The sequence below is a fragment of the Entelurus aequoreus genome, linkage group LG05 (assembly GCF_033978785.1).
Source record: "Entelurus aequoreus isolate RoL-2023_Sb linkage group LG05, RoL_Eaeq_v1.1, whole genome shotgun sequence".
In the NCBI taxonomy this organism is placed as follows: domain Eukaryota; kingdom Metazoa; phylum Chordata; class Actinopteri; order Syngnathiformes; family Syngnathidae; genus Entelurus; species Entelurus aequoreus.
Window position 1 is genome coordinate 48,750,935 of NC_084735.1, and position 24,025 is coordinate 48,774,959.

At 41.6% G+C, this 24,025-nt stretch overlaps 1 pseudogene; it reads right to left on the reverse strand.

Moving 5' to 3' along the window:
* Positions 1–2,270: 2,270 nt before the first annotated feature.
* Positions 2,271–9,784, reverse strand: LOC133649944 (wee1-like protein kinase 1-B; annotated as a pseudogene).
* Between the last annotated feature and the right edge of the window lie 14,241 nt (positions 9,785–24,025).

The following is a 24,025-nucleotide window of genomic DNA, read 5'->3' on the forward strand; positions in this document are numbered from 1 at the left end:
GTCGTTGTTTGACATGACCTCAGGATGCAAAGACACTTTAAGTACCGTAGAATGAAAAAACGGACAAGTGCAAAGCACGTAGCAGCAAGGTAACACATGCATAAATGAAACAGACCCTACTGCTGCATACAGGACAAAATGAACCAGTGTTGTAAGGCAGGTGACACCGGTATAAACCCTTCTGATTGGCAATCAGGCACAAGATTAAGATTAAGATTAAAGTACCAATGATTGTCACACACACACTAGATGTGGTGAAATTTGTCCTCTGCATTTGTCCCATCCCCTTGGGGAGCAGTGGGCAGCAGCGGCGCCGCGCCCGGGAATCATTTTGGTGATTTAACCCCCAACACACAAGTGAGCATTCTCATTGTCAATCAGGAACAAGTGAGGAAAATAGTGCTCAGAAGCAGGAGTAAGGTCACTGCAGAACAAACCACAAAACAGGAGGTAGAACAAAAGTAAGAGTGTTAGACAGGAAGAAACACTAAAACAAACGAAAACTTTATCTAAGTATTCAAAATGTAGGGAATTGATGTCTAAGTTCAGTAAATAGTTTGTAAATAGTTTTAGTATTTAAGCCAAAAACATTGTTAATACAATTTTAAGAAATAAAAGGTTGAAATATTAAAATCGTAATTTTATAAAACAAGTGAAAGAAAATATGCATAATATTACCATAAAATTATCAATTCATAACAAAAAAGTTGCAATTGTAGAAGATGAAAATCGGAATATGAGAAGATTTTTTTTATTATTATAGAGAATTACCAGCTAACTGTATTACATTTTTCATGTAAAAGTTAGGTCTGGCAAATAATTAAAAAACTCAATCGCATTGTTCATAGTTAACTCAAAATTAGTCGTGATTTATCGCAGGTAGATATAATTTTTCAATATTAATAAGTGTACCCTTTTCAAGTTTTAACACAATGAACGGACAATTAATTTGCTTTAGTGAACTGTGTTTTCAACATTATGCTTTTTTAAGCAGTTCATCACAAAAAGCATAAAATTGGTAATAAAAGCTAAAAAAAAATAGTAAATCACTCCTCCAAAAAAGTTATTATCGCGTTAACTTTGACAGTCCAAGTAAAAATACATTAAAGTTGTTAGGATCCGCTGCCCGGATCATAGTTTGTTTACGTTTTCAAGTCACATGTGTTTTCAGCACCTTGTGTTTGTTTGTTTCTGTTGCCATGACGGCAGATTGTGCCCAGCTGCCTCTGGTTAGTGTTCGAGACGCTCACCTGTTGTCCGGGCACTAATCTGAGGGCTATTTAGTCTTTGCCCTGGCCTCACTCGGTCTGGCTTCCTAGTTTGTTCCACACAACAGTTGACGACTTTTGTTTCCTGCTCTTTAGCGACTAGTTTTCACACTAGGCTATTTTGGCTTGCTAGCTCCCACGCTAGTCTTTTGTTTCTACCTTAAGTGCTATGAGCACGGTTTTGTTTGTTCAAATATTATTTATTTCTTAAATAAATAGTTCTTACCTGCAAGCTGTGTCCGAAGCCCGTCTGCATTCCTGGGAGAACAACACCCGCATCACCATGCGACCAGGTCGTCACAAAAGTCGTACATAAGGCTAAGCAGTTGTATGGTTTGCATTTTTTTCCGTACTACAGTATACCGTATTTTTTGGACTATATGTCGCAGTTTTTTTTCATAATTTGGCCGGGGGTGCGACTTATACTCAGGAGCACCTTATGTGTGAAATTATTAACACATTACCGTAAAATATCAAATAATATTATTTAGCTCATTCACGTAAGAGACTAGACGTATAAGATTTCATGGGATTTAGCAATTAGGAGTGACAGATTGTTTGGTAAACGTATAGCATGTTCTATATGTTATAGTTATTTGAATGACTCTTACCATAATATGTTACGTTAACATACCAGGCACGTTCTCAGTTGGTTATTTATGCGTCATATAACGTACACTTATTTAGCATTTTGTTCACAATTATTTATTTATTTTAAATTGCCTTTCAAATGTCTATACTTGGTGTTGGGTTTTATCAAATAAATTTCCCCAAAAAATGCGACTTATACTCCAGTGCGACTTATATATGTTTTTTTCCTTCTTTATTATGCATTTTCGGCCGGTGCAACTTATACTCCGAAAAATACGGTACTTACAATGTATCGGATCGTGAATATATATTTTCAGCCAGGCAGGCATGATTTGCTGAATGTATTTTTGATATCGTAAAGAACCGCACGTGCAAACAAACAAAGACGGTTGGAGTTGACAAAGCAAGATGTCATAGGTCATAAAAGGTCACCTTGACCAGGCTGACAAACTCCAGCGGGAGCACTTGGGGGATGTCGGGCAGTTTGCCCCGGCGGATTTCATGCCACGCGTCGCCATTGTTGGCCAAAGGCTGCACCCCTGAGGCGCTGATGACGGTGAGAGCGAGGGCAAATATATCTGCCTTGGCCAGATCAGTATAGTCCTGGGAGAGATGACAGGTAGTTAGTGAAGCTGACGTGTAGGAGGAGCTTGTTTAAAGGCCACACACCTGTTGGAAAACGTTGTTGGCCAGATATCGACACTCTCCTTCTTCCACCAGAGAATTGTTGGCTCGTGTCACATGACCAAGATCTCCTGCAAGATGATACATGTAATAAAGTGTAAATAACGTTGAGAAATGTCAGAGCTTTTTAAAAAGTGGTAAGCAGAATACAACCTATTTTGTAGACAGCTTAGCTGATTAGGTTGTCCTCGTCACAGTTGATGATAGACTTGCAACAGATGAAGATGTTGCCTGGACAACCAGCACAACATCATTACTTTTACAACTAATTCCTTTCAAACAACTTTCACAATAAGAGCCTTACTTGGCTTGATGTCCATGTGCACGAGCGACATCGAGTGGATGTGCTTAAGGCCGCGGACGACCTGCAGCAGTAGATCCTTAAGTTCGAGTTCCGTCAGGTGGCGAAGGCGCTTGGCATTGTCGGCGATGACGTCGGACACGGTGCCGCCATTGCAGTACTCGTTCTGGATGAACATGTGGCCGTCCTCGACCCATGCAGAGTAGTAATGCACCACGTGGGGGTGCTGGTGCAGCACGCCGTGGGCGTACACTTCCTGCAACGCTTTCTGTCTGAAGAGGAGGTACTTACATAGATAAATTCTACACTGCAAAGGAAACACCACTTCGTACACTTCCGGAACATTATCGGGAGCAGGTTGTGCTGTCGAACGCTGATTTATTGAACACAGTTGTGGGCGTTTATAAAACTTATTTTTTTAACACGGAAGTGCCATTACTAGACTACTTGTTTATTTCCCATTTCTTGTGTATTTCTATTACAACAAAATTGACAACGGAGAGAAAAATTAACTTTCGACTTGCAGGAACTTTTGTGGGGCATCTTTTGCTGAAGAACGCTGATCAGTGGAACTATCTTGCAGTGTTTTTACTCAGTTGTAGTCTTTAAATCATATTTTATATGCAGTTTAATGTTGTTTTTCTATTTTCACAAACTTAATTTCAATATGCTTTGAGAAGTGGACTGACTCTTCTAAACTTATTCACGGAGGAGTATGAAGCCGGACTCGACGCAACGACCTCAGTTGCTTACTATTCTGAGACTTTGTTAGACAAATGTGAAATAAAAGAGGCAGTACACGAGTGGAACAAAGGTAAATGTCATCAAATATTAACTATTTACTTTATTACATGTTGGAAAAGTAGTCAGTGACACTCCATTTGAGTAGTTATTAGCCTCAACTGGAGAGAACAGAAGGCTAATGCTAATAAGCTAACGCTACAGCCGATGTGTTCATGTTGTCGGCCTGATATAGACACTGTCATTTATAATTTACATATCGTTATTTACAGCTGAAATGGACCAAAAGGAATCGCCTGACCCTCATGAATTCATCATTTACTGAGAGGACGACTTTCTGACTGTTGGACATTGTGGACAAAAGCCTGACTTTTATGAACATTTCGATACACTTTTTTTAAATTTTTTAAATCACATCGTTTTGTATATTATTGTTTTGTATATCATTCACTGACTTTTTGGTAAAAGAACTGTGACCTAATATTGTCTGTCTATTTAGATGGTGGTATCAGTGTAGAAATATAGTAAATCACTCCTCCATACTACATCAGCCTGATTTGTATAAACTACCCTGAACTATGAAATGTGGTGGAAACACAAACCACACACTTTTACAGGAACTTACAGTTCGAGGGACTAGAGGTTCCAGGAACCAAAAGTTCCTGAACTTTTAAATAGATTGCGTTCATCTTGTCTTTTCAAATAATTATGTTCAAAAGTCTTGTGTTCAGACAAATCTTTGTTTGTATTGGAAAGTTTTTTTTACCTGCTGACAGTTTCAGCACTTCAGCCTTCGTCAGAGCTGTCATAGCTTCCTGGTGTGACGTGTCTAAAAACAACTGAACGGGTCAGGAAAACTTTCAAAATAAAATTTCCTGATCCGGCCATATCTGTTATCTGCCCTGGCATCACCGATGAAGAACGGCGTCCCAGGTGTGCGAGAGCATGTAAGCCACCTCATCAATGTTCATGGTGACGGTCCCTCGCTTTGATGACGGCTGAAGTGTCAGCCGAAACTGTCAGCAGGTAAGAAACCTTTCTTACAGAAAAACAGATTTGTCTGAACTCAAAAATTTTGAACACAATTCCTGAACTTTTGATGAAAAAGAGCCTTATCTTGTAGTGTTTTTACTCAGCCGTAGTCTTTAAACTTCAGTTTGTAGTATGCAGTTTAAGTGTTAGCAGACTTACTTCTCCACTGCTCCGGTGAGAGGCTTCTTGGAGTGCTTGATGGCGTAGATGCATCCGTCTTGTCTCTTTACACACTTGAACACTGTGCCAAACTGGCCACAGCCCATCTCTTCCAGCTCCAGGAACTCTGAGTCGTAGCGAGATGCCATCATGTTGCTCTGCATCATGGTAATGCTCTGAAGGAGAGGAAAGAGAAAGATGAACTCACACTGAGACTTAAGACAATGCCCAACGACAGATGACGGATGAATAAAATTTGGATAATTACCTTGGATGCTGGCATAATTTCCTTGTGTTCCTTAGCGTCACCTGTCTCTATGTATTCACCACTGGAACTGTAAGGATAACAAGGGGTGCATGTTTAGCCTTTTGTCCCATGCTTTTAGTGACAATAGATTGTGTGCAAAGTGTTGTGTAATTAAGTGCTTTAATGGTGTTGACGCTGACGCAGAGCAAAGACTAAAAGCGATGACGTACACGTTCCAGTGCACTCGTTTCCCGTTGCTGCGCTGCTGCGTGGCCGACTGGATGAGCAGGGAGTCGGGGGAGAAGGGGTTAAAGTTGACCAGAGGCGTTGGATGTGTCCCGGTGATGCTGTCTCTGAAGGACATTGTTGCAGACTTCACATCATTGAAGATGTAACCCCTCATGCTGGACGAGGTCCTCTTGGGGGACTGAAGGCTCTGAGAAAAACACACTCAAGGTTTAGTTTAGTCTGTCATCAATTGCATGTGCATAATACAAAAATGTACTTTTTGCTGCATGTTTGCTATGAATATATATTGATATATACTGCCTGGTAAAAAATATGGTTGTCCATTGTAATTTTCGGTTGGACATTTGCCTTTAGCTTTGATTATGGCACACAATGTGGCCTTGGCATTATTTCAACATGTATTATTTTTTACGGAGTTGCATTCATTTTTGGCCAAAATTGTCATGGCAGTGAGAGGGGGCCCACAATACCCCCTCAGGCCCACCGTAAGTTAAGATCGTGTATTGATGATGGGAGGTTTGGACGACAGCACAAAGTGTCCCCATTGTCCTTGCACTTTAATATTACATCAGACAGTTCTTAAACTCATATTATAAGTTTCAGATGCTATCTCATGCTTGATATCTCTCACACACAAAAGCAGGCTTAGAGAGGCAACTAACACTTGGCAGTCATGTTGCCATGATACAACATAGTACCGGTACATTCAATGATAGTTAACATGAGAAGCTAAATATTGCTAAATCGCTATCATTAGCTGACCACACACAAAGCTAATACACGTATGTAAGTGTTACGTGTAGGGATGTCATGGTATGAACATTTCTTATCACGATTATTGTGACCAAAATTATCACGGTTATCATTATTATCGCGGTATTTTTAAATGTGCTCAAAATGTTCTATAAGTACTTATACTGAAATATTTCAACCAAGTTTTATACAAAAAGCACAAACACATTGAAAATGATTTCCTTTGTAGAAGAATCATTATTCTGGATAAAACACTGTTTCATGGACCTCAAGTAGAAATTGAATGTGCACATGAAAGCCACACAAACATTATAAACAAAGTAATATGGTAGAACAAAATCAATAAATAAAATAAATGTGAACCTTGTGCAAAATAGCACTTTATGGACATAAGAGATAGAAATAAAATAAAAACAAATGTAAGTATTTTGCAAGGTGGCATCTAACTGGCCTTTTTGTCTATATAGACAAAAGTGTTCACATATGAGATCTTGTCTTACACATGGGGATGCACAATTATGGCCAAAATAATAATTAAAATTATTTTTTATCAATATTGAAATCATGATTATTCATTATGTTAGGTAAAGCAGTGTTGGGGTGTGAACGCAACGCAATAATGTAATTCGTAATGTCTAAAAAAAGGCTATAGATAAACGTTATCCATATATTTAAAGGCAAAGATTTGTTTTGGTTTTCATTAATAGTTATGCATCCAAGCGTCATCTTTTTCTCATTACATGATGCCTTTATCTTTATTTTTACATTTCGATAGTGAGGGGTATTTTTTTTGTTGTTGTGTGCATTGACATGTACTAATATGTATATGTACATGCTGTATTGGGACAAATCCAGTAAGAGATTGAGCAGAAATATGCCGTGTAGGAATTAACGATACACCATAAAACATTAACAACATGCTATGTCACAAGAAAGGTTTTTAAAATACTACCTCTATGAAAAGAAAAAACACAAGTGATGTAAAAAAAAAACCTTGTTTTTTGCTTTTTGATATCAAAATAAAACACAAAAAAGTTTGGCTAATGAAACTAAAGTCTAATAAACAAGCTTTGTTCTTTTCTAACAACACCAACAGTTTGGCCAACAAAAATGAACAGGAGTGATACCTCCCTCCCTATGGGTTAGGAATGCGATGGCACTTCAAGTTCATATGTGAGTCAAGACAGGTGGCCAAATACTTTTGGCAATATAGTGTATATCTACGCTACTAACAAAAAGTAAGGACTATTGGGCTTAAAGGGTGAAATGTTAGGATATAATGGACCTTTTCTTAACTTTGAATGCACATGTCAAACTGTTTTACTTTCCATATTCTTGCATAATTTTACAAGATCTGATTGGATAACCTCTGTATATATATAATATAAATAAAATAAAAACATAATATAATTGGCAACACTAAATTGGCCCTAGTGTGTGAATGTGAGTGTGAATGTTGTCTGTTTATCTGTGTTGACCCTGTGATGAGGTGGCGACTTGTCCAGGGTGTACACCGCCTTCCGCCCGAATGCAGATGAGATAGGCTCCAGCACCCCCCGCGACCCCAAAAGGGACAAGCGGTAGAAAATGGATGGATGGATAATATAATGTAATATAAAGAAAATATAACATACATCCATAAATGTGGATACATATGCAAAAGTGCAATATATTTATCTGTACAGTAATCTATGTATTTATATCTGCACCTTATTGCTCCTTTATCCTGCACTACAACGAGCTAATGCAACGAAAAGTTGTTCTTATCTGTACTGTAAAGTTCAAATTTGAATGACAATAAAAGGAAGTCTAAGTCTAAGTAACTTACCCCGCCTCCTCTCCCATAGCAGCTAAAACAGCTGCAATTTGTTACAATATAACATGTCCCTCCACTCTACAAGACAAAATAAGATATGACTGAATCTACTTTTCACACCTTTCCATAGGCGCCGATCCTGTGGGTGCTCGGGCCACAGACAATGCCGAGCACCCACATGGGATTGATGGGAACTTTCAATCTATAAAATTATTTTTCAATAGATCAATCTTTTTGTTGTTAATTTTGTGGCGAGTTAGGTCCGTTTCCCATAATAAGACAGTCACAAATAATATAGTCTATAATTAAAAAGCCTATCCAAGATTTCATTGTGCCCGAAAATGACCTAATGCCATAGTCATCTTGACATTGAATACACTGCACAAAAGAGGATGAAGTGCATATTTAGTCAACAGCCATACATGTCACACTAAGGGTGGCAGTATAAACAACGCCAATACTGTCATAAAAATGTGCCATATAGTGAAAACACACTAAACAACAACGACAAACACATTTTGGAAGAATATTTGCACCGCAGCACAACATAAACACTACAGAACAAATTCCCAGAATTCCCTGCAGCACCAACTCTTCCGGGACGCTACAATATAAACAAACGGCATTGGTGGATCTACACCATCCATTACATCCACTGTAATGATACCATGTACAATAGTGTATCTAGTCGATACTACTATGGTTACATCAGTATTTTTTAACATCACAAAATCTTCTTTCGTTTTTTTTAAATGTATACTATGTTTATAAAATCAGGAAATATGTCCCTGAACACATGAGGACTTTGAATATGACCAATGTATGATCCTGTAACTACTTGGTATTGGATTGATACCCAAATTTGTGGTATCATCCAAAACTAATGTAGAGTATCAAACAACATAAAAATAAGAGATTATTACATTTTAACAGAAGTGCAGATAGAACATGTTAAAAGAGAAAGTAAGCAGATATTAACAGTAAATGAACAAGTAGATTAATTATTCATTTTCTACCACTCCTCCTTAATAATGTTGACAAAATAATAGAATGACAAATGACACAATATGTTACTGCATATGTCAGCAGACTAATTAGGAGTCTTTGTTTGTTTACTTACTAGTAAAAAACAAGTTTGTCTTGTATGTTCACTATTTTATTTAAGGACAAAATTGCAATAAGAAACATATGTTTAATGTTCCGTAAGATTTTTTTGTTAAAATAAAACCAATAGTGACATTTTTTGTAGTACCCTTTAAATTTAGAAAAGTACCAAAATACTTTTGGTACCGGTACCAAAATATTTGTATCGGGACAACAGTAATACACACACACCGAGCACCCACTGGCAGAAATGTAAATCGGCGCTTATGCACCTTTCATCTCCTTTTTATTCATTGAAAATAGTTAATGTCGTCATGCTTTTGATCAACGTGCGTTTGTTTTGAAAATGTGCGACAATAACAGTACTTTATAGAGGTGTAAAATGGGCCACGATGTTGCTAAATGACACAGCAAACTTGTTTATGGTCAAACTTTGCAATATTAAAACAAGACTAATAAATCGGTCAGTAGGCTATATTTTCGTGATTACTGACCTTTGGTTTGTGTGGCGTGTTCAAACGTTGCAGTTTACTCTGGGTTTTATGCGGGGGTGTTTCGGGGCAGGCGGGGATGGGAGCGCTGGATCCGTCTGACCGCTCCGGTGAAGCCGGGTGTAACGGAGCCGAGTTCGGGGACATCAATTGGGACGGGGAACTGAAGCTCTCCTCGCCCCACTGTCCATCCTTGTCGTCCTCACCGTAGCGCTTCTTGGGATCCAGCAGTTGTTCGAAGGCGCTGGTGTCCATCAGCTGCGGGGCGTCCATTACTGTCAAGTTGTCAAAGTTTAACTTCTTGCAGAACGACTGAGAGTCTTTCCAACAGCGGCTGTGACTCGACATGCTAGCTTGTAAGTCTCCAACTTCGTCGTCGAAAAACTTTTTTTTTCCCCCGTAAACATACAAAAGTCCACGTTTAGTACAGAAAGAGTGTTTTTGAGTGCCAAAACGACAAAAAGTACAGTGAAATGTCTGAGCTGTGTCAGATAGTCCAACCCGAGTTGTCGAATGCTAACGCGCCACTCTTCTTCTTCTCCTGTTATTGGCGGGTGGCAAAGGCGAGGGATGAGAGATGTGGCGTTCGCAAACGAGTCGAACCGAGTCGCACGAGTCATACGAGTCGAGTCAAACGAGTCGAACCGAGTCGAGTCGAATTGTTGCCAATTCTTCAGTAAGGAAAGTAGCTATTTCTATTTTTATTAATGGATAGGTTGATTGGCAACACTAAATTGGCCCTAGTGTGTGAATGTGAGTGTAAATGTCGTCGGTCTATCTGTGTTGGCCCTGCGATGAGGTGGCGACTTATCTAGGGTGTACACCGCCTTCCGCCCGAATGCATCTGAGATAGGCTCCAGCACCCCGACCCCGAAAAAGGAAAAGCGGTAGAAAATGGATGGATGGACGGATATTTATTTATTTATTTTTTTGACGAGTCATCACTTTATTAACAACATTTGATTGATCTCGTCAATCAAACAAATCAGACAACAAAGCAAAAAGATGACTTTCATGTAATACGTTAAATATTTCAACCTTTGAAGTAATAAATCATTTCTTGGAATACTTCAAATATTTCATACATTTGGTCCAAATATTGATTAGATTAATTACTGCATGCCTAAATTTACCGCATGCCTTTGGTAAGCGCCGGAGTGAGAAGAGGTTTTAAATTAATTACCGCCCGGGCGCTAATTCGAGGAAATACGGTACACAAATACCAGCAAATACAAGGTGTACATGACTCATGAGTATTACATTCAGATAAAGAAGTATTTGACTTTATACACACATGGTGCAGAAAGTATTGCTGAGAAGCAGATTCTTGTAGTACGTTACTTTACTTGGTAGTCTCTTGAAGTTGTAGTACTTTACTTCGTAGTTTCTTGTAGTTGTTGTACTTTACTTGGTATTTTTTTGTAATTGCAGTACTTTACTTGGTAGTTTCTTGTAGTTGTTGTACTTTACTTGGTAGTTTCTTGTAGTTGCTGTACTTTACTTGGTAGTTTCTTGGAGTTGTTTACTTTACTTGGTAGTTTTTTGTAGTTGCAGTACTTGGTAGTTTGTTGTTGTTAAAGTTAAGTTAAAGTACCAATGATTTTCACCACAAGGTGTCCTCTTTTGTCAGCAATTTAACCCATCCCCGTGTTCACCCCCTGGGAGGTGAGGGGAGCAGTGGGCAGCAGCAGTGGCCGCATCCGGGAATCATGTTTGGTGATTTAACCCCCAATTCCAACCCTTGATGCTGAGTGCCAAGCAGTCTTTTTATAGTCTTTGGTATGACTTGGCCGGGGTTTAAACTCACAACCTACCGATCTCAGGGCGGACACTCTAACCACTAGGCCATACTTGCCAACCTTGAGACCTCCGATACCGGTAGGTGGGGGTTGGGGGGTGGGGGGGGCGTGTTTGGGGGTGGGGCGGGGTGCGTAGTTGGGGCTGGGGGCGTGGTTACTAGGGCAGTATATTTACAGCTAGAATTCACCAACTCAGGTATTTCATATATATATATATATATATATATATATATATATATATATATATATATATATATATATATATATATATATATATATATATATATATATATATATATATATATATGAAATACTTGACTTTCAGTGAATTCTAGCTATATATATATATATATATATATATATATATATATATATATATATATATATATATAAAAATATATTTATTTTATTATACATATAAATAAAATAAATACTTGAATTTCAGTGTTCCGGAGGCTATCCAGTAGATGGCAGTATTGTCCTGTTTAACTTCTCCGTTCATGACTGAGTATATCATTTCGGCCACCGTGTTCAATGGAGAAGTCTGTTCTACAAAATGTACAGGCAACATACATACCCCTTCCCCTTCGTCATGCAACACACAATTCTGTTCAGATGAAGATTTAATCGCAATCCTCACGAAGGGTTAAACAAAAGTTCCTGCAGGAAGTGTCTTGTGGGATCTATTTCGCCATCTCGGGGAATGTGAAAGTCGACCAGACTGTCAGACCATGGCCACATTTGTCTACTACCAGGTGAGAGCTGCATGAATTATAATCTAGAATTTACTTTTAGCCAGTTTGAGACGAAGTAGAAGTAGCCGTCGGCTCAGTGTGTCAACAATAGCAGCGTATGCTAGCATTAGCATTGGTGCTTATAATACCAATATCACTCATATTTGGTAAATTTTCAGGTCACAACATGGAAATGGATTATTGTTGGCAGCTTCTGGATGTTTTTAGAGAAAATGTATAATGAGCGCAACAGAGGACCCTCGTTTTGTAGACTACATTGTTGGCTATTTATTTACAATTTCGAATGTATAAAATAAGCCAAGCATATGTGTTCTTAGACTTAGACTTAGACAAACTTAGACTTAGACAAACTTAATTGATCCACAAGGGAAATTGTTCCACACAGTGGCTCAGTTACAAAGGATGGAAAGGGTAAGGATGGAAAGGATAATGCAGGTATAAAATAGACTAAAAATGTACAATAGTAGCAATATAAAATATAACATATATGTAATATTTACATACTATGTATACAGTATAAAATATATACTGATATATTGTATTATATTATATTTTTATATACTATATACAATATATAACAAATCCCAATTACCATGTACAATATTACAGTATATGTAACAGCTGCAGCAAAAAAAAGGGCAGCATAAAATAGAGAGTAGATCCAGCAGAAAATATACATCATAAACAAAGAGAGGTAGCTTAACATAGAAGTGGCCAGGTAATAGACATATCATCTATTGCTGTATGGCAAGTGATTATACAGCTGGATGGAGTACAGAATGAAGAAGTTCTTGAATCAAACACTGTGGGAAGGAAGCTAAAGGAGCTTGTTGGAGTATGAGCTCCGCTGTCCCTCAATTGTCTGTTGGAGTGGGTGGGCAGGATTATCCATGATGGCAAGCAGTTTGTCCAGTGTCCTCCTGTCCCTCACTGACACAAACGCCTCCAACTGCGTGCCAATAGTTTGGCCGGCTTTCCGGATCAGTTTGTCAATCCGGTTTAAGTCCCTTTTGCTGGTGCTGCTCCCCCAACAAACCACTGCAAAGTACAGGGCACTGGCCACAACAGACTAGTGCCCTGTTCTTGTCTCACATAAGGAATGTGAATGATAACCACCACATCACTTTCAAATGTTTGCATATTTCCAGTATGACTGATCTGATAACATTGTCAGAGTGCAGAAGCGTTACTATTGTGATGGCAATCTCAGAAAATAGCTGAGGGTATTCAGAGCAAATTCTTTAGCACATTTTAAATATGCAAGCGAGTAATAATCTGTGATTAATCATGATTAATCACAGCTCAAGAGTGTAGTTAATCTGATTAAATCAATTGACACTTGACAGCCCTAATTGTATGTTGTTGCACAGTAGAAGTAGTAGTTCCAAGCTAAATTGTTTCTGTGACAGAATTCTTAAAGGCCTACTGAAACCCACTACTACCGACCACGCAGTCTGATAGTTTATATATCAATGATGAAATCTTAACATTATAACACATGCCAATACGGCCGGGTTAACTTATAAAGTGACATTTTAAATTTGCCGCTAAACTTCCGGTTCGAAACGCCTCTGAGGATGACGTATGCGCGTGACGTAGACCGGCGAACACGGGTATGCCTTCCACATTGAAGCCAATACGAAAAAGCTCTGTTTTCATTTCATAATTCCACAGTATTCTGGACATCTGTGTTCGTGAATCTGTTTCAATCATGTTCATTGCATTATGGAGAAGGAAGCCGAGCAAGCAAAGAAGAAAGTTGTCGGTGCGAAATGGACGTATTTTTCGAACGTAGTCAGCCACAACAGTACACAGCCGGCGCTTCTTTGTTTACATTCCCGAAAGATGCAGTCAAGATGGAAGAACTCGGATAACAGAGACTCTAACCAGGAGGACTTTTGACTTGGATACACAGACGCCTGTAGAGAACTGGGACAACACAGACTTTTACCAGGATTACTTTGATTTGGATGACAAAGACGCAGACGTGCTACTGTGAGTATGCAGCTTTGGCTTTTTTTTGGGTATGTACGTAACTTTTTTTAAATATATAAGCTTTATGAACCTTGGGTTAGGTGAACGGTCTTTTGGGCTGAGTGATTGTGTGTGTTGATCATGTGTTTGAATTGTATTGGCGTGTTCTATGGAGCTAGGAGCTAGCAGAGGAGCTAGGAGCTAGCATAACACGTACCGTACCGTACGTGCGCGTCACGTACGTAACTTTTTAAAAATATATAAGCTTTATGAACCTTGGGTTAGGTGAACGGTCTTTTGGGCTGAGTGATTGTGTGTGTTGATCAGGTGTTTGAATTGTATTGGCGTGTTCTATGGAGCTAGGAGCTAGCAGAGGAGCTAGGAGCTAGCATAACAAACACGCAGGTGTTATTATGCAGGATTAATTTGTGGCATATTAAATATAAGCCTGGTTGTGTTGTGGCTAATAGAGTATATATATGTCTTGTGTTTATTTACTGTTGTAGTCATTCCCAGCTGAATATCAGGTACCGTGAGTATGCAGCCTTGGCTGCTAAACATTCGATAACTTGACCGTATGTGCGCGTCACGTACGTAACTTTTTAAAAATATATAAGCTTTATGAACCTTGGGTTAGGTAAACGGTCTTTTGGGCTGAGTGATTGTGTGTGTTGATCAGGTGTTTGAATTGTATTGGCGTGTTCTATGGAGCTAGGAGCTAGCAGAGGAGCTAGGAGCTAGCATAACAAACACGCAGGTGTTTTTATGCAGGATTAATTTGTGGCATATTAAATATAAGCCTGGTTGTGTTGTGGCTAATAGAGTATATATATGTCTTGTGTTTATTTACTGTTGTAGTCATTCCCAGCTGAATATCAGGTCACCCCCGGCTCTCACAGCATCTTCCCTATCTGAATAGCTTCAACTCCCCACTAGTCCTTCACTTGCACTTTACTCATCCACAAATCTTTCATCCTCGCTCAAATTAATGGGGAAATTGTCGCTTTCTCGGTCCGAATCTCTCTCACTTCATGCGGCCATCATTGTAAACAATAGGGAACTTTGCGTATATGTTCAACTGACTACGTCACGCTACTTCCGGTAGGTGCAAGCCTTTTTTTTATCAGATACCAAAAGTTGCAATCTTTATCGTCGTTGTTCTATACTAAATCCTTTCAGCAAAAATATGGCAATATCGCGAAATGATCAAGTATGACACATAGAATAGATCTGCTATCCCCGTTTAAATAAAAAAAATTCATTTCAGTAGGCCTTTAATTCAAAACAATTGAATGAATGAATCAAAGTCTCCCCTTGAAATCATTTTAGTTGCTGCTTGGTCCACCCGCCATCAGTGTGTGAATGTGTGTGTGTGAATGGGTGAATATGGAAATAGGGTCAAAGCGCTTCGAGTTCCTTAAAAAAAAGGTAGAAAAGCGCTATACAAGTACAACCCATTTACCATTTACCCAAAACATCACAATTGTAACATCTAACATGCTTTCTAAAAAGAAAACATACTTGTATAACTTTTAGATAATAACAATTTTAAAAAGATATGAAAAAACCCATACATATATTAAAATTAAAAATATATATAAAACAATACAATGTGGTACGAATAACTGCAGTACCAACTAATAACTAAGTAATTTAATAAAAATGTACAGAATTTACCTTGGAGAGTGGACTCCTACAGTATCTCCTTCCAGCTACCTCTCTGCCAAACACACCATCAGCAGCATCTCCATATTTTTATGGATATATGTTCACGATTTAGACATTATTTTAACATCCTCGTTTAGCTTCATTATGATGCAGACTAGGAGTGATATGCTAGAACTGCTTTATCAAGTCAAGTGCACGTATTGTCATGTTTTCGATTAGTTATTTTTTTAATTCAATGAATATCATCCACTTCTTCTACTCAGCACTGTCCTTAACTCACTTTATTTCCTCCCATGGTTCTAGCTGTAAGCTAATGCTAGCGAGTAAAACCAGATGTTTTGATGTTATCTTTCGGTGATCACTGTGACATTTGCTCCACCAAATCATGGAGGGAATGCGTGTAACTCAAAGTTTTGCTTGTAACTAACAACAACAATTCATTTTGAGGCACCTCTGTATTTAGTTATTAAAAAGGTTTGCCCTGTATTTACTCATCCTAATCAACTGTGCCATCCTGATGCCCAATGGAAAGTATTCTTTCTAAACACATGTGACATAAATTCAAAGTCCAAACAGCACCAAGCACAATGACGCTGTGCCTGCATTGCCAAAGGCAAGATAGCAACAAATGAAACGTGACAGCTCAAAGAACATGCCCAGCTGATGCAACCAAAATGAGAACAGAAGGACACATTTTGCTATTTTTATTTCTTACTGCTTTGCACTGCGCATAGAAACATAAATAAACCTCAACATTTGAATCTCCTTACAGATAGATGAATCAGCATGTTATATATTACAAAACAGTTGGATTAGTATCATGCATTTTAGGCATTATTTGAATAAATAATCAAACTATAGTCAAATATAATATAATAAATATAATATAATACAATAAATTAAATAATTAAACTCTAAAGTCAGTATAATGCAGTATCATGCTTCAATAAGCTGTGCACTGCAAAACGTGCTCAGTGTAGACATTATCCTGACTTCCTCATTTTGATGTAAAAATAAAATAAAAATAAACAGCACAAATTGTTTTTTGTTTTGTAGGTTAAAGTGTTTTAAATAGTGTGCTCCTGAGTTCATGTTACTGATTCATTTGAATGTGTTATATTTTATTGGGTTTATTTAATTTTATTTTTCAGTATCAAATGGTTCAAGTTGGTTAAAAAATGTTTCTAGTTTAAATAAGGATAACTTTTTTTTAATTTTATTTCAGGCAAATTGATGCAATTTAAATCCTCTCTGTTACAGACTAAAAAAACAATGTTAATACAGTTATTGTTTGTTGTAAGTTAATCTATAGGCCTTTTGCCACCAAAAGTGAACTTTTGGTTCCTGGAACCTCAAATTCCTGGAACTAGGTTCCTGTAGAATGGGGTTGCATGCGGCTCTTTAGCGCCCTCCCTAGTGGCTCCCCGTAGCTTTTTCAAAAATATATGAAAACGGAAAAAGTTGTGGAAAAAATTCATTTTTTGTTTTAATATGGTTTCTGTAGGAGGACAAACATGACAGAAACATTGTAAATGTTTTCCAATGCTGTAAAAATGTGCAGGATAAATATTACATTTCATCGTTTGAGCCTGCGATACACGTTTCTTTCGGCACGGCATGGTGTCTGGCAGGTGGCTGTTGCAAACAAAATAAATACCTGTGCGAGCAGATATTCTCAAAAGTGAACTATATCAAATCCAAATACAGCATCCGCCTTGTTTCCATCCATCCATCCATCCATGTTCTACCGCTTGTCCTTCTTGCGGTTGCGGGGGTGCTGGAGCTTATCCCAGCTGCAATCGGGCGGAAGGCGGGTTACACCCTGGACAAGTCGCCGCCTTGTTTCAGGCGCACAATATAGAGCCATGGTTTGCCTGGTGAGCTTTGTCGCTCCGAGCGGGGACGACATCCGCTACTCCGCGGTGCCCAGGAAGTCGTTGGCCGCCCAGTACGCTGAGTCAGCCCGCACATTGCGCACTGAGGCGAGAGCAGATTGGCGGCAGTCTTGTCATCAGCAGCGGGGAGAGGCTTCTGCGCACCTGCTCGTTAAGCTATATATTTGTGCGCCAGGAGGGGTGCAGGGTTCCCCTCGAGTGTCGTTGTCCGCAGCGGGTCCTCGGCCGCACCATGTACTGCCAGCTGTTTCATAGGCGAAGGAAAGCGCGGGAAATTTTGCGGGTCGGGCGCGACCAGCGCATGCGCGTCTGTAATGGCTGCTTTGTCGGTGTTGGAGCGGGGTAAGCGCTAGTGATGTGCGATACCACTGATTTTCTTTTCGATCCGATACCGAGTAAAATTCAGGCTGGTATCGCTGATACCAATCCAATACCGATACTTTCTATAAATATACCTAATGTGTCTGGTAAAATCTAAAAAGTAGTGTATTTCAAGTGTTGCTGCTCTTGGAGAGTGTGTCCCTTTATATCTGGTCACATCCTGGCTATCCACCAATCCCCAATCTGGTGATGAGACACCAGATTTGGTACTAATACAAAAACAAACCTCATAGAGAGAAAAAACTACAAAAAAAACCAACGAAAAAACCCATAGAAACCACCGAATTAGGCTTTTTTAGGTGGTCTAATAGGACGCCCATAGCGGCTAATCCGCACAGTATCCATGGGCACAGACATTGTTGCCCTTGTGGGCCGACCTCAACGACGGCAAGCCTTGACAGCGGGCAATCCAGACCGTATGTCAAAAGATGTAACAGGGTCCAGAACAGATGCAGGCGGCCGGCCTGACGAGTTGGGAGTGTAGGTAGCGTCACGACGTCCAGGTCCTGATGGGCATGCTTTATCCGATCGACAGTAACCCGCTCATGCCGACCACCCAAGTCTATGGCAAAGTTCTTGAGCCCTGCCTTCACCATCCAAAAGAAGCCGTTGTAAGGAGGTTGGAGTGGGGAGCAATGACCACCATGATGGAGGAACACAAACTTTGCCACCAGGGGGTCTTTATGCATACGGAAACATGCATGGGGACAGGCACCACTGCCTTGGTGGCCCCTTGAGCAGCAGGGCAATGGGCCACTATCGTCCCTTGACCCGAGGTCGTGGGCAGGAAGTCGCCTGGCACTCTCAGGGGCTGACCGTAGACCAATTCAGCAGCCGAGGCCTGAAGGTCCTCCTTCGAAGCAGAGCGAAGCCCCAACAATACCTACAGTAAACGGTCAACCCATCCACTGTCTGTGAGACTAGCCCGCAGGGCAGCCTTGAGCGAACGATGAAACTGTTCACACAGCCCGTTTGCTTGAGAGTGGAAAGCAGTAGTGCAATGTAGCTGTATCCCCAGTCCTACAGCCATTGCGTTCCACAGCTCTGAAGTGAACTGAACTCCCTTGTCTGAGGTCAGGTCAGACGGTGTGCCAAACCGCAATACCCAGTTAAAAATGCAAGCCTGAGCAATCTCGTCCGTTGTCGTGGACGAGAGTGGAACTACCTCCGGCCATCTGGTAGTTCTGTCCACCATAGTGGGGAGATAAGTGCACCCACGGAAGGAGGGCAGTGGATCCACATGCACATGGTCGAACCGCCGATCCAGGACCTGGTAGGGTTCCAGCGGTGTCCTGATGTGCTGGTGGATCTAGGCCAGCTGGCAGGACACACATGCGGCTGCCCACCCCGACCTCCTTCCTTCCTGTCAAAAGTGCTGTATTTCCTTTCAACTGCCCTGTGTTGCCTGCTGAAGAATACAAGGGCCTGCCATGTCCGTGCCACCCACTGCTCGCAAACCGCGCCCACGGCTACATTTGAGGCATCAGTAGTGAGAGCCAAAGGAGCAGTAGGGGAGGGAAGTGCTAGCAAAGTTGCGCTAGGCAGAGAAGACTTTGTGTCTTCAAACGCTTGCAGCTTGTCAGGAGACCATTTCACCTCCTGTGAATCTTTCCTCCCCTTTAATGTCTCATACAGGGGTGCATGAGATGAGCTGCACATGGAATGAAACAGTTATAAAAATTGCCCATTCCAGGTAACTCCTGAAGCAGCGTAACAGTGAGTGGGCGTGGAAACTTGGAAATTGCCTCCACCTCTGTAGGCAGGGGAACAGCACCTTGCGAGGACACCTGGTGGCCAAAAAAGTCAATGTCTGTTACTCCAAACAGGCACACGGGTTCACAATCAGGCCATGTTAGTTCAACCGGCTAAACAGCAGCGGTAAATGTTTCAAATGTTCCCCGGCTGAAATACTGGCCACTAAAATATCGTCCAAATAAACAAACAAAATTGGTTAATCTCGTAAAACAGAGTCCAAGAGCCGCTGAAAAGTTTGTGCTGCCCCCTGCAGGCCAAATGGCATCCTCAAAAACTTAAATAATCAAAATAAGTTTTAATGGCAGTCTTATGTATGTCCAACTTATATACAGGTACCTGGTGGTAGCCACGCACCAAATCCACCTTTGAGAAAATAGACGCTCCAGCCAGCCATGAAGAAAAGTCCTATATGTGCGGGATGGGGTAACAGCCTGGCATGGTGACATTATTTAGTCGGCTAAAATCACCACAAGGCCGTCAGAGCCCTCCAGGCTTCGGTACCATATGTAGAGGCGAAGCCCAAAGACTGTTGGAACGCTGTACAATCCGCAGTCTCTCCATAGTGGCAAATTCCTGCTGTGCCAAGGCCAGTTTAGCAGAGTCAAAAACAGGCGGGCCCACTATAGGGATGAAGTGCTCCACGCTATGCTACGCGACCGCTGCCGAAAACGTCGGTACAGTCAGTTCTGGAAACTCTGCAAGAAGTCGTTGATAAACATCCCCCCCAGCAAGCATGTTGGCGAGGGCCACAGGCTACGGCCCCCCCAGTGTGCACAGAATAGTGGAGATAGCGACAGAGTCAATTAACCCTTGTGAGGTGTTCATATTGTTGTTACTCAGCTAGTGTTTGTGGGTCTGATGAACCCGTTGCATTTTGTGGCTTTTAATGCTTTACAATCAAACACTTTTATGTTAAAATACTGACTTATCCCAAAAAACATCTGTAATGAAGTGCTTCGAGAGGCTGGTAAAGGAATACATTGTCTCCAGACTTCCCCCCACATTCGACCCATACCAGTTTGCTTATCGCCCTAACCGCTCCACAGAGGACGCCATCTCCTCTGCACTCCACCTGAGCTTAGCACATCTGGAAGGAAAGGACACACACGTGGGGATGTTGTTTCTGGACTTCAACCCGGCATTCAACACCATCATCCCGCAGCACTTGGTGAGCAAACTGGCCCCCTTGGATTCAGTAGCCCCCTTTGCAACTGGCTGCTTGACTTCCTCACAGACAGACCGCAGTCTGTGAGAGTGGGCAACAACACCTCCAGTGCCATCTCTTTGACCACCGGCTCCCCCCAGGGCTGCGTCCTTAGTCCGCTGCTGTTCACATTGATGACCCATGACTGCTGCGCCAGGTCCACTACTAACCACATTGTGAAGTATGCGGAGGACACGACAGTAGTGGGCCTCATCCGTGACAACAACGACATGGACTACAGGGAGGAGGTGAAACATCTGGTTGACTGGTGCAGAACCAACAACCTGGTCATGAACGTCGACAAGACCAAGGAGATCATTGTCGACTTCAGGAAGCACCAGTCCAGCCACGCTCCACTCTTCATCAACGGCACAGCGGTGGAAATGGTAAGCAGCACCAAGTTCCTGGGGGTGCAGATAACTGACAATATGACCTGGTCCCTACACACCGGAGCTCTTGTAAAAAGAGCTCAGCAGCGCATGCACTTTTTGCATCGGATGAAAAGAGCACAGCTCCCTCCCCCCATTCTCACCACATTCTACAGAGGCACTATAGAGAGCCTGCTGACCAACAGCATCTCTGTCTGGACTGGAGCCTGCAGTGCCTCAGACTGGAAGTCTCTCCAGAGAGTGGTGAGGACGGCGGAAAAGATCATCAGGACTCCTCCTCATATCCAGGAGATCGCAAAAAGCCGCTGCCTGACCAGGGCTCAGAAAATCTGCAGAGACTCCTCCCACCCCCACCAAGGACTGTTTTCACTGCTGGACTCTAGAAAGAGGTTCCGCAGCCTCCGTAGCAGAACCTCCAGGTTCTGTAACAGCTTCTTCCCTCAGGCCGTAAGACTCTTGAACGCATCATAATAATCCTCTCAATCCCCCAAAAATGGATTAACTCGCTGGAATATAAAGACAATATAACATACATCCATAAACGTAGATGCATATGCAAAAGTGCAATATATTTATCTTTACAGTAATCTATTTATTTATATCTGCACCTTATTGCTTTTTTATCCTGCACTGCCAACCAGCTAATGCAACGAAATTGCGTTCTTATCTGTAATGTTAAATTCAAATTTGAACGACAATAAAAGGTAAGTCTAAGTTTAAGTCTACGACCCACAAACACTGGCTGAGAAACAACAATATGAACATTGCATGGAAATTTCTCTGCCAGTTTCTGCATCCCACAGGGATTCTTCTTTTGCACCTGCGGTTCCCACACAAGGTTGCAACATTGTTTGTCAACACTGCCTGCGCTCATTTTGTCACACATTTGACCCTCTGATGTTCTGTGTACCTACACTCTGTCCTCCCCGTCTAGGCCTGCTGTGTGTGTGTGTGTGTGTGTGTGTGTGTGTGTGTGTGTGTGTGTGTGTGTGTGTGTGTGTGTGTGTGTGTGTGTGTGTGTGTGTGTGTGTGTGTGTGTGTGTGTGTGTGTGTGTGTGTGTGTGTGTGTGTGTGTGTGTGTGTGGTACACAGAACATCAATTTCCCCACTTCTATTAGCCCCGGGTCCAGTGGACCCCGGACATCTTATATGTAATAGAAATGTGTAGGGGGGGTGTATGGTGTGTGTTCATTAAATATGTATTCTGATATATGTTCTTAACAGAAAATGAGCCAAAGCCAGTGAGTCTCAGTTTGAAAAATTAATTAATTGTATCATTTTTCTTTTAAGAAAAATCGAAAACGGGTCCCACAGACCCGAACACCACACAAGGGTTAAACGGACATTCAACAGTCTATTTGCACACAAAAAATCTGCCCCTAGAATAGGTAAGGCGACAGGCAATAACGAAGTCCCAGGTGAACGTGCGGTCAGAAAACTAAACAGTCAATGACTTGGTGCTGAAAGTGCGGTTGCTGGTTCCATTGGCGGCGCTCAGCGGCAGGGCCCTTGGCCGTCTTCCAGCACACCCACGGCTGATGCAGGCAAGATACTCCGCTGGGCGATTTATTCCACCATCCAGCGGCGGCCCGACAAGCCAATGGTGTCAAAAACAGCAGCTTCTTCACTCTGCTCGTGCTCACTGCTTCCACTGAGCACCAGCCCTGGTGTTTCCCTGGCCTGGGAAAGCGCAAGGCGGCACGCAGCGCCATGCCTTGGTCCAAAAACGGCGGTGGTAAAAGCATAATTACCGCTTCCCTGCAGCCACAGCGCCAGCATCGAGCTCCTCAGGTGCATTCCTGATCGGTGTGGGTAGCAGGGCTTGAACGTTGAACTGGCGAGCAGCTAGAAGAATCCTGTCCGCCTCCTCAGCCAAACTTTGGTAATCCTTCGTGGCGACTAACGGCAAGTTGGCGAGCGCCGTGCATACCGGGAGTGGTAGCTGACAGAGAAACAGCTGCACGAACAGGAACAATGCATCCCCGGAACCAAGCAACGCAAGCATATTCTCCATCAATTCGGTAGACTTGCTGTCTTAACGTGGACCCCGACTTAAACAAGTTGAAAAACGTATTCGGGTGTTACCATTTAGTGGTCAATTGTACGGTATATGTACTCTACTGTGCAATCTACTAATAAAAGTTTCATTCAATCAAAACTCCCAGGTCGTTGAGAGACAAGAGGCGGTCTGCTCGCTCGGCGTCGGACAGCTGGCACAGCCGCAGCAATAAAGTCTTTAACGCACCGTACTTGTCTGTCGCCGGAGGATCCCATAACTCTCTGCGTCATTTCAGCGTCCAGAGCAGCGACAACATGGTAGTACCGTGTCTCATCTCTTGTAATCCCTCAAAGCCGAAACTGGGCTTCTACATGCTGAAACCAGGGCTCAGCATCGTGCTGCCAGAACTCCGGGAGTTTCACTGTTGCAGCAAACACGGCAGGAGCCGTTACTGGCTGTTGTAATGCAGCCGAGCCGCCAGGTATAATAATAATAATAATAATAATAATGGATCACATTTTATATCGCGCTTTTCTATTATTAGATACTCAAAGCGCTCACAGAGAAGTGGGAACCCATCATTCATTCACACCTGGTGGTGGTAAGCTACATTTGTAGGTATGACGAGACCAGCAGCGTTAAACACATACTTGCCAACCTTGAGACCTCCAATATCGGGGGGGGGGAGGCTTGGTCGGGCTGGGGGGTTGGGCGTGGTTGGGGGCGTGGTTATTTACAGCTAGAATTAACCAACTCGAGTATTTCATATA